The following is a 10,600-nucleotide window of genomic DNA, read 5'->3' as shown; positions in this document are numbered from 1 at the left end:
CCTCGAAATCTCCACCCTCAACTCCGAGCTCAACAGGCCACCAAAACGAATTCTAAAGGCAATCGAGCGGCTTTGGGAAGAGTGACAGTTTACTAGCAGCTGGAACAGTCGAGTCCCTTGAATTTATGAGGGCTGCTATGCCCCTCTTAGTGTACAAATAGGAAGGCCTCATCCTTCGTAGTTTACTTTTGGGAATTGTTGGTATTTGCACTAGAGTGTTCTCCTTTTCTCAGCTTGTTTTCTTGTAGCTACTACTGTATAACTTTCTTGTGATGATTATTTTTGAGTAATGGGAAGTAGCTTTACTTGGCATCAGATCTGAGTCCTTTATAGGAGCCTGCAGCTCTTGGGGTTGGGCCAAACCCGAGTGCTAAGGCCTCCTCTATGTATTGTTATTTTTTCTTTATGTATTTGCAAAATCATTTTTGTTAAGTAGATTAAATCTTGCTAATTAACTAGGTCACTATTGATGATTAGAAAGACTTTTGATGTTCAGATTGAGTTGATAGGTTATTAACGGGGAAAAGCTTCAGAAAAGGGCCATCAAACACCTCTGATTTCACCTCTCCCTCAATGGAATCGGGAGCTGGGATCAAGGTGACCTTGCTGCCCACAAAAACACTGACTTCGCTTTGCCATGCAATCACTAGTGTTTGATTTTCATTTGCAGAAGTTGGTTACATGTTCAGATTCTTGATTGCTTAGTTGCACAGTTAGTATACATGGTTTCATTGCAGTTAAAACTTTTGTTCATTCTCTTTACTGTCAGCTAGATCAGATTAGGTCAACGTAACTAGGTCTCTGATTTTACAAGTCTTCGTTGGTTCAGTTGGAAAAACAACTTGCAGAACACCTGTACCACTTCTCTATCTGCCCATACTCCACCAATCCCATCTGCTCCATCCCCTGACACAGATTCTTGCCTCACGTTTTCCATTTGCTCACATAACCCTAATTTTTGTGCAACATTGCTTCAGTCCTCCTTGAACAAATCCAGCCATCTACATCTTTCCTCAACTCCATCCACCAAGTCCTGGACCACCTCCAACCCTTATCCTACCTCCATACTCCCTCCTTCACCTCTTTCTCTCCATCCATCCTCCAAGATCCCATTTCTGAACAACCTGTAGAAAATTACAGACATCCTATAGAAAATCACAAACATCTTGTAGAACCCTTGCAGACTTCCTATAGAGGCTCACGAATGAGGCTTCTTGATATCCAAACTCTGTGAGACTCTCTGGAAGAGTGTTAGGGACCCCTTAGGCCCTCTCTGAACCTTCCCGACCTCCTCCAAGAATTTCCTCTCTCCAATCCACCTCTGCACAGTCAAAAACAGTCAAATCGCATGCATGATAATCCTTGAAACTTATTCAAAAATACAAAAATATTATTTTTTTTCAGATGCTACTGTAGAAGTAGCTTAGATACATGTATTTACATTCCTAGAAGTCAATGGCATCTCCTTCAGTAGCTCGCATCCTCTTTCTTGCATCAGTAGGGCTAGCTGGTAAAATTAGGGTTTGCTAGGGTTTATGTTTCCTTTCAGCTCTCTAGTTTCTTTCTGCAAGTAGATCAGCCTTCTTTGAGTTAGCTTTCGTCCATTAGTGAAAAAGATTCTTATTAGAGCTCATAGAAGTTGGCTTAAGCTCCTAGCAGACTTGTGTCAGCTGACCAAGTGACAGCTGCGGCAAGAGCTAGTACTTGTGTATACAGCACCGTCGCTTCCAAGTTTGTTACAAACTACCGGGTTGATAAAAGTAAAGAAGGGAGTCCCAGGAGTTGCAGCATTATTGCTGCAATATTGGAGCTCACCACTCTTTTTGGCGCCGTTGCCGGGGAAGCGTCAGAGTATTTGTGATTGCTGATTTTCTTCTATTTTCCTACTCTAACCTTCTGCTAAGTAGTTTATTTCAGTTCCATTTTGCAATTTCATTTCTGCAAAAGCAAATTAGACATTTCCTGCTTTCATAGATTATCCTTTCAATTCCGCAATTTCAATTCTACAAGCGTAGAATAGAATTTCAATTCTGCAAGCGTAGACTAGCATTTCATTCTCGCAATTTGATTTCAGCAAAATAGATTAGTCCTTTCCTGCTTTCATTTCAATTCTGAATTTTCATTTCCGCAAGGTAGATTTTAGTTAGTTTCAATCCCATATGTTTCAGTTTTACAAGTACAAGTAGAAAAAAAAGAAGCAAAAGCAACCAAAAATCTTTTCATGCCTCGTAGGAACAGAGATAATACCAGAAAATTCCTACCCAACACCCCCACCACTTCACTGAGTCACCCTTCTCTCTTCTTTGGTGGCAGTGACCCAGAAGAACCTATAGGTGAACCTCCTAAGATATACGAAGATCCTATAACAGAAGAAGAGTAAGAAAACATTCCTTTTGAGACCATGGCTGAAAACAGAAACGGTAGAGACGATGATGAGAGAATAGAAGGTACCTTCCCCATCCGAGAGACCAACGAGGACATGAAGATGAAGAACATAAGTCCCTCAGCCTTACCTCATTTCCATGAATTGACCACTGAAGACCCTGATACCTTCCTGTTTGATTTTTCTATCCTTTTTCGAACTTATGACTATGCAGAAGATGAGCAAAAGTTGAAACTTTTTCCCTCTACCCTCAAGGATGCAGCATTACGCTGGTTCATGGGGTTACCTGGAAACAGTATCACCACTTGGGCTCAGATGCAGCAAGCCTTTAACAACAAATACTGGGACTACTGTAGGTCAAAGGAAACAAAGGGAGAAATCTTTTGGATGACCATGGGAAATGATGAGTCTTTAGAAGACTATGAGGAAAGGTTCCAACTTAGCTATAAACGGGCCAGGTGCACACTTGACCTTGAATCTCTAAAGCTGGTTCTGCTCCGAGGAGTCCCTGAAGACCTTCTAGATACCCTTCACATGCTAGCTGGAGGAGACATCTACCAACTACCTTATGAGGACATAAAGACTGTGTTTAGAAACCACTCTAGGGCAGCCCGGAAAAGAGGTAGGGGGAATCCACTTTCAGCTAGTACTACCTTCTCCAAGCATGAGTTTGCTAATCAGATGGAAGACCTCAAAAGTGAGATGAGACAGACCATTGCCATGCAACTTGATACTTTCTGAATCCAACAAAAGAAAGAGGAAGTTGAGAAGGCTTTGGCCATTTTTTGTCCCAGATGTACAAGGAAGCACCCTAAGAACGAGTGTCCATTGCACTCAGTAGAGGTATGTTTCATTTGTGAGGAGAACCACCCCACGAACCAATGCCCAACCTTGCCTGGATTTAAAGCCATGTACCAAGGGACTGAGGCAACCACTGAACCTCTCTACTTCCTCAACCAAAGGAGGCCGCATGGGCCCAGACCTTACCAGCAGGGGATGCAAGGGACATCCCAAGCTTATTATAGCCCCAACCAATCTACTCACATGCCTTCTTGGGGTCCCCCTGCTCATCCTTCCTAGTGCGCACCTCCTCCATGGTCTTATCCACCTCAATACCATACTCAACCCACTGCTCATTCGTTTCACTCACATGTCCAACCGCAACCTCAGTGGAATGCACCTCAACCAGGGTGGAGGCCCCAATACAACTCTCCTCCCACCATTTTGCCTCCACCACCGGCTCAGCCACAACCATTACCTCCTGCTCCTCCAAGACAACCCCAGATGCCTGCTCAACCGAACCCGAACCCCAACAACCAATAGGCCCAGCAGGTATACACTGGGGAGACAACATGCCCTACCTATGTTGTGGAGATCCAGGAGATCAACCTGTGATCTGGGAAGACCCTTCCAGATCGCCAACCTCCTCCCCTAGAGGATGAGGAAGAGAAACAGGAAAGTGAACCCAAAGCCATTCCACCCTTTCCTGAGCGACTAACAGTAACCACACAACCAAACCCAGAGGAGACTGAACTTCTGGGAGAAATTAAATAGTTGTGTGTGAAAATACCACTTGTCCAGGCCATAAAAGATGTACCGATATACAACAAATTGATTAAGGAGAAGTGTTTCAGGCACCCAGGCAGGTGAAAGAGAGATTCCTTGACCATCAATGTCATAGGACAACTGTCCGATCTAATATTGGGGCAAGTGATCTGTCTAAAGTATATGGACCCTGGGAGTCCTGTAGTTGGTTTCCACATCAATGGCACCATTATCCCCCATACCTTGATTGATCTAGGGGATGCCATTAATGTGATGACCAGGGACACCATGCTTAAACTCAAACTTTAGAGTTCCTTAAGGAAGACCTCGACAGTCCTGCAGTTGGCAGATCGCTCCACCGTGACTCTCGAAGGGATTGTGGAAGATGTCTTGGTCTCTGTTGACTCTTGGGAGTACCCTGCGGACTTCTTGGTCCTTCAGCCAAAGGAAAAGCTCACTGGATACCCCCTCATTTTGGGAAGGCCTTGGTTATCCACTGCAGATGCTTACATTAGTTGTCGAGATGGAAGCATGACCATCAAGAATGGGCCCATGTCCAAGCAGCTAGTCCTGTATCCTCCTGCCCAACCTCTGCTAGAACATGACTTACCACTCTGTCTGGAAGAAGGAGATGAGGATGAGGTCTACTCTGTACCATTGTGCACAGTAGAAACTGCTAGGGGAGGCCCTCAAATTGAGGATGATCTGATTGAGACTTTGATTCAAAATCCACATCCCAGTGCACTATCCTTAGAGGAATTGGTGGAAGATACCCAAGCCAGCACCTTAGTGGACCTCTGTGTGACTAATCCGACCTCTCCCAGAGTTAAGAATGTGGAGTTTGGTCCCGAAAGAACTTTAAAGATCAGCTCCTCCCTATCTCCTTCCCAGGAGAAGGAGTTGTGTAGCTTACTGAACAATCATTTATATGCTTTCGCTTGGAGCTATAAGGAGATGAAAGGAGTCCATCCTTCGGTCTGTACCCATCACATTTACATTAAAGAGGATTGTAAACCATTCAGGCAGCCTCAGAGGAGAATGAATCCAGCCCTTAAAGACATTGTTAAAGAAGAATTGCAAAAATTGTTGGATGCAGGATTCATCTACCCTATCTCCGATAGTGAGTGGGTCTCACCTCTGGTGCTTGTGCCCAAGAAGAACGGGAAGTGGAGAATCTATGTAGATTACCGAGAACTTAACAAAGCCACCAAGAAATACCATTTCCCTTTGCTTTTCATAGATCAGGTGTTGGATGGACTAGCAGGGAAGAAGTTCTTCTCTTTCCTAGATGGGTTCAGCGGGTATAATCAGATCCAAATAAGCCCGGAGGACCAAGATAAAACCACCTTCAATTTTCCATGGGGTACCTTTGCCTACCGAGTCCTTCCCTTTGGGCTATGCAACGCTCCTGCCACTTTCCAGAGAGCAGTATTAAGCATCTTTTCTGAGTTGGTCCATGATTCGGTAGAAATTTATATGGATGACTTTACTCCTTATGGGTCCAACTTCCAAGAGGCATTGGCTAATCTGGGAAAAGTCCTAACCAAGTGCATTGAGATGAACCTATCCCTCAGTCCTGAAAAATGTGAATTCCTGATGACTGAAGGGACCGTGCTAGGTCATACCATTTCTCGGCAAGGATTACAAGTGGATCCTAATAAGATTGCTATCATCCAAAAGGTCCCACCTCCTCAAAAGGTGAGAGATGTTCGAAGTTTCCTAGGCTTAGTAGGATATTATCGAAGATTCATTAAAGATTTCAGTAAGCTAGCCTCGCCATTGTTTGGCATCTTAGGGAAAGATGTTGAGTTCAAACAGACTGACGACTGTCAAGCGGCTCTGGATGAGTTGAAAGATAAGCTGGTATCCGCCCCAATCTTGAGAGGTCCAAACTGGGCCCTACCTTTCCACATCCACACTGATGCCTCGAACAGAGCCATAGGGGCAGCCTTAGGAAAATTTGAGGAGAAACTGCCATATGCCATATACTTCATCAACAAAAACCCGTCCAAGGCAGAAATGAACTATACTGTAACCGAGAAAGAGTTCCTGGCTGTAGTCCATTCCCTAAACAAGTTCAGACACTACATCACTGGTTATCAAACATTTGTACACATTGATCATGCTGCGATTAGATATTTAATGAATAAGCCTGATGTCAATGCTCGTATCATTAGATGGTTACTTTTGTTGCAACAATTTGATTTGACTATTGTCGACAAGTCAGGTAAGGAAAATGTTGTTGCTGACTTCTTGTCTAGATTGGATTTGCCTGTAGGTGAAGAAGGAATAGTGGATGACCAGATGCCAGATGAACATCTGTTTTCTATCTTAGTACTCTCTCCATGGTTTGCTGATATAGAAAATTACTTGTTCTCAGCACAGTTCCCTCCGCATCTATCCTCAAAGGAGAAGAGCAGAATTGTAAGGAAGAGTGCTCCTCTCACTTGGATCAAGGCAACCTGTTTAAACTTGGCCCAAATCAGATCTTGAGGCATTGTGTTAGGGAGGAGGAAGTCTTTGACATCCTCCTAACTTGTCATGATGGACCTTGTGGAGGCCACTTTGCACCAAAAATGACTGCCTTCAAAATTCTACAGGCAGGCTACTATTGGCCTACTCTTCATCAAGATGTCAGAAGATACATCAGCCAGTGTGACCGATGTCAGAGGATGGGGAAACCGACTCCAAGGGATGAAATGCCTCTCCAACCTCAAGTGACCTTCGAGCCATTTGAGAAGTGGGGCATGGATTTTGCGGGTCCTATCAACCCTCCTTCAAAGAAAAGGTCTTACATCATTGTGTGCACCGAATATTTGACCAAGTGGGCAGAAATGAAGGCAATCAAAGCAGCAACAGAAGAAAAGGTGGCTGATTTTTTAAGGGAAAATATCTTCTACAAGTTTGGCTACCCAAGAGAGTTAGTCACTGATCAAGGAAGCCAGTTCACCTCCAACCTGATTGAAGATTTGCTCGCTCATCACAAGATCAAGCATAGGACTTCCACCCCATATCATCCCCAAGCAAATGGGCAGGTGGAAGTCACTAATAGAGCATTGGAAGGGATTTTGACTAAGGTGGTGAGCAGCAGCAGAAAGGATTGGGTAGATCGCCTGGTTGAGGCCACCTGGGCCTACAACACCACTTGGAAGACTACAACAGGTTTCACACCTTATGAGTTGGTCTACGGGAAGAAAGCTTTGTTGTCCATAGAGTTCGAGTACAATACATTGAGGGTGGCAGCTCAGCTGGACCTAGATCTCAACCATGCTCAACGTGAAAGATTATTGCATCTGAATGGATTAGATGAACACAGAATGTAGGCCCTCCTCCACTCAGAAGTAGTTCAACTCCAGAGGAAGATATGGCATGACCAGCACCTCAATGAAAAGCAATTCCCGCCAGGAGATTGGGCGCTGCTGTATGACTCAAGATACAAGGATTTCAAAGGAAAGCTGAGGACAAGATGGTTAGGACCATATATAATGGATAAATGCAATGACAATGGTTCAGTCCTTATCAGGACCATTGATGAAGAAGCCATCCCCATGCTTGTCAATGGGCATCGATTGAAAATCTACAAGAAACCCCTTTCGAGGCAAGAGTTCATTGAAACTGTGGAAAAATCAGTGTTGGTAGTAGAGCAGGGTTCTGCCTCTATTCCGGCCACACCTTGATCATCAAAAAAAAAAAAAGGAATAAAAATATCCCTGGGTGAAAACCTCTCTGAGGCACCTAGGGCAGACAGTGAGGGTGAAAACCTCATGGAGGCGCCCCAGCTGTCTCTCAAAAAATAAAGAAATGGAGTAAAAAAGATCCTTGGGCGAACACCTCTCTGAGGCACCCAGGGCAGATAGTGGGGGTGAAAACCTCATGGAGGCACCCCTGCTCTCTCTCAAAAAGAAAAAAGAAAAAAAAAAAAGAAAAAAGAGAAGAAGAAAAAGAAAGAGGTCTAATCTCTGTAATTATTGCAGGTTGCAGGGAATATAGTGCAGATAAAGAAGGTCACACAAAATGAGGACAGAGGTCCCTACCAAGCTACCAGACATCCTCACAGACACCCCCTCCATGGCCACTCACTTTTTCCAGGATTTGAACACATTTGGGTCGAGATTCAACCTCCTACAGGAAGTTCTGAGCTTTCTACAGGAAGTTTTGGGGCTTTCTACAAGAAGTTCCGCATTTCTACAGGAAACAACCTATAGAGCCCTCGGGTAGGCAAAAATCAATTCTGGAAAGGAATTTAAAGCTTGGAGTCTGTTGATGAGGCCTGCAGCCACCCCTCTCTTCCATCCATCACCGGTTTCATCTCCTTTCACCGTCCTTGCAACAATCTAGTTATGTATTCCTGCATAGTGATACAAAGAGTCCTCTTTTCCTTAGATTGAATTTTTTTTTTCCAAGTGACAAATCAAGCACACAGAGGCTCGCACACTTTACCTGTCAAAGCTCCATCAGGACCCTTCATCTGTGAATATAGCCTTACTCGTTTCAGCATGCATCCTGTTAGCGCTCGAGATTTCACCCTAGGCTGAGGAAGGTAAACCTTCAAGGCTACATCAAACCATTTCACCTCGTAGCTAGCCCTACGGGGTATGAGAAGGCTCTCTCCGGTCAGACTCAAGGTATTTTCTCAATGGGGTGAGCTGACCAATTAGGATCAAAGATATTAGGCTAGTAAACTGATAAGGAGGGTTGATTTAAAGTTTTTTTTGGGGTTTTTGGTGGCAATTGGAGGGAGTGCAATTCAGGGTGCGGGGATTGGGCTCAGTTTTTGCAGGGGGGTCTTTGGGGCAAGGTAGGAACTTGTGCTGATGCCTTTGGCTTGGATGAGTGATCAGGGAAGAAAGAGAGGGGGGCTAAAGAGGGCAAACAAGGACTTTGAATCCTCTTTAGACAGTGGAAAACATCAATATTAAACAAAATTGAAAGCTGAGCATGTAAACATGAGTTCAAACTTTATCACTTCTTTTGTTTAATCAGCAGCAATAGATTAAGAGATGTAACACATAAACAAACTTACAGTAACAAGTAGGAGACACACCATCAACACAATGATCCACAAGAATCCACAATGAAGTCTGCAAAACCCTGACCTTCCTTTTTCCTCAAATTGCAGAGATACAAGTAAAATATACAATAGGAGCTTCTCCCTCAAGAGTCCAACCATCAAAATGAGGATGAGAAGGCATCATATAGCTGATCTAACTCCTTTCCTCACCTCTAGGGGTCGAGCTCAGCTTCCTAGGAGCAGTTTGAACTAATTCTAAACTAAGAACTAGATAATAGGCAGTCAAAACAACTTGCCTCTAAAAATTAGGAAACTAATCCATGCATTAAATTTTCACTATTTACATCAAAGAAAGTTCTAGAAGTGTCAAAGGAGAGTAAATGCATCCATGTGCCATGAAAATTACACCAAAGTTTCTTATTTACATGCCCAAAAGTCATCCAAGAGTAAAAACAGTGTTTTACTGGCCGAAATGGTCAAATCTGGCAATTTTCCCTGAGTGGTCGCGCCCCTGATCCTGAGTGGTTTCGCCCCTTTGCAGCTCTGGTTGAAGGCCTTCCCAGTGTCCAAATCAGGTGCAAGATAGCTCGTTGGAAAGGTCTAGGAGTCTAATTTCCAACCCAAGTAGAATTTGTGAATTTGAAGTTGATTTGACCCTTCAAAAATCATTTCTCCCAAGGCAGCTTTCTGCAACTCAAAAAAGGGGCAGAAAGTCAAAATTTGCATGTATTTTGAGCTTTTGGAGGCCCAAATCTCCATAAAATTTGAAACCCATCCATATCCAAGTGTATTTTGTCATGAAAAATCCAAATATGTAGATTTTTCCTCAATCTGAGCTGTCCTCATGAGTGGTCGCGCGGGGGGTGAGACCACTCCAATGGCTAAAACCTGTAAAATTCTCAAAAATGCCAAAAATGGGCCAAAACTTCCAAAAAAATTTGTGCTTGATGCTGTGATGAGGCTAATGAGTGTCATGATGGGTGAGAGAAGCCTCAGCCAAGATTCGGAGTGGGTTGGCCTTCTTCTTCCTCCCAAGGGCCTCGGTCAACCTTCTTTGGACTATTTTCAACTTTGCTTTACAAACATGCATCCTAGCCCAATAGTGGTTTTTCATGTTCCTCAGCAGCCTCTTGTCTTGGTTGGCCTTTGCCAACAGCCTCTCCAAATGTGCATTGACCCGGATAAGCATGGACTCCCGGTCAGCAGGCAATGGGTCACCGGGCCTCCTACGGTTCAAAGTTCGATCACTGTGGATCCTCCATAGCTCATCAAGTTCTTTTTCTTCTTCTAATTGTTTGGTGCGCTGTTCTAGATAAGTGATGGTCCATTGAGCCATTTGGAGCTTTTGCTGCAACACGAGGTTCTCCTCCTCTCTCTGCCTGATAATCTCATAAAAATCTGAAGAAGGAGAGCGAGCATCACGACCAATGAAATCATCATGTGTATCACCAGCTCTCTCATCCTCAATCATGGGTTGCTTGCCCTCCCGTACTGCCTCTGCTGATGAAGAATGCGAGGCCCCTTCCACCTGGTGTGGAGATAACACTCGCTGATCTGAAGAAGATGATGAGACCCCTTCCACCTGCTGTGGAGAAAATACTCGTTGAGCTGCTGCAAATAAGGTCCTAGGACCTCTCTGATAGGTGACCCGAGGTGAAGAA

The sequence above is a fragment of the Pinus tabuliformis genome, chromosome 5_1 (genome assembly GCF_031772625.1).
Source record: "Pinus tabuliformis cultivar Carrire ecotype Pingquan chromosome 5_1, CPIR1, whole genome shotgun sequence".
Lineage (NCBI taxonomy): Eukaryota > Viridiplantae > Streptophyta > Pinopsida > Pinales > Pinaceae > Pinus > Pinus tabuliformis.
The sequence above is the reverse complement of the archived record's forward strand: the minus strand, read 5'-3'. Positions refer to the sequence as shown.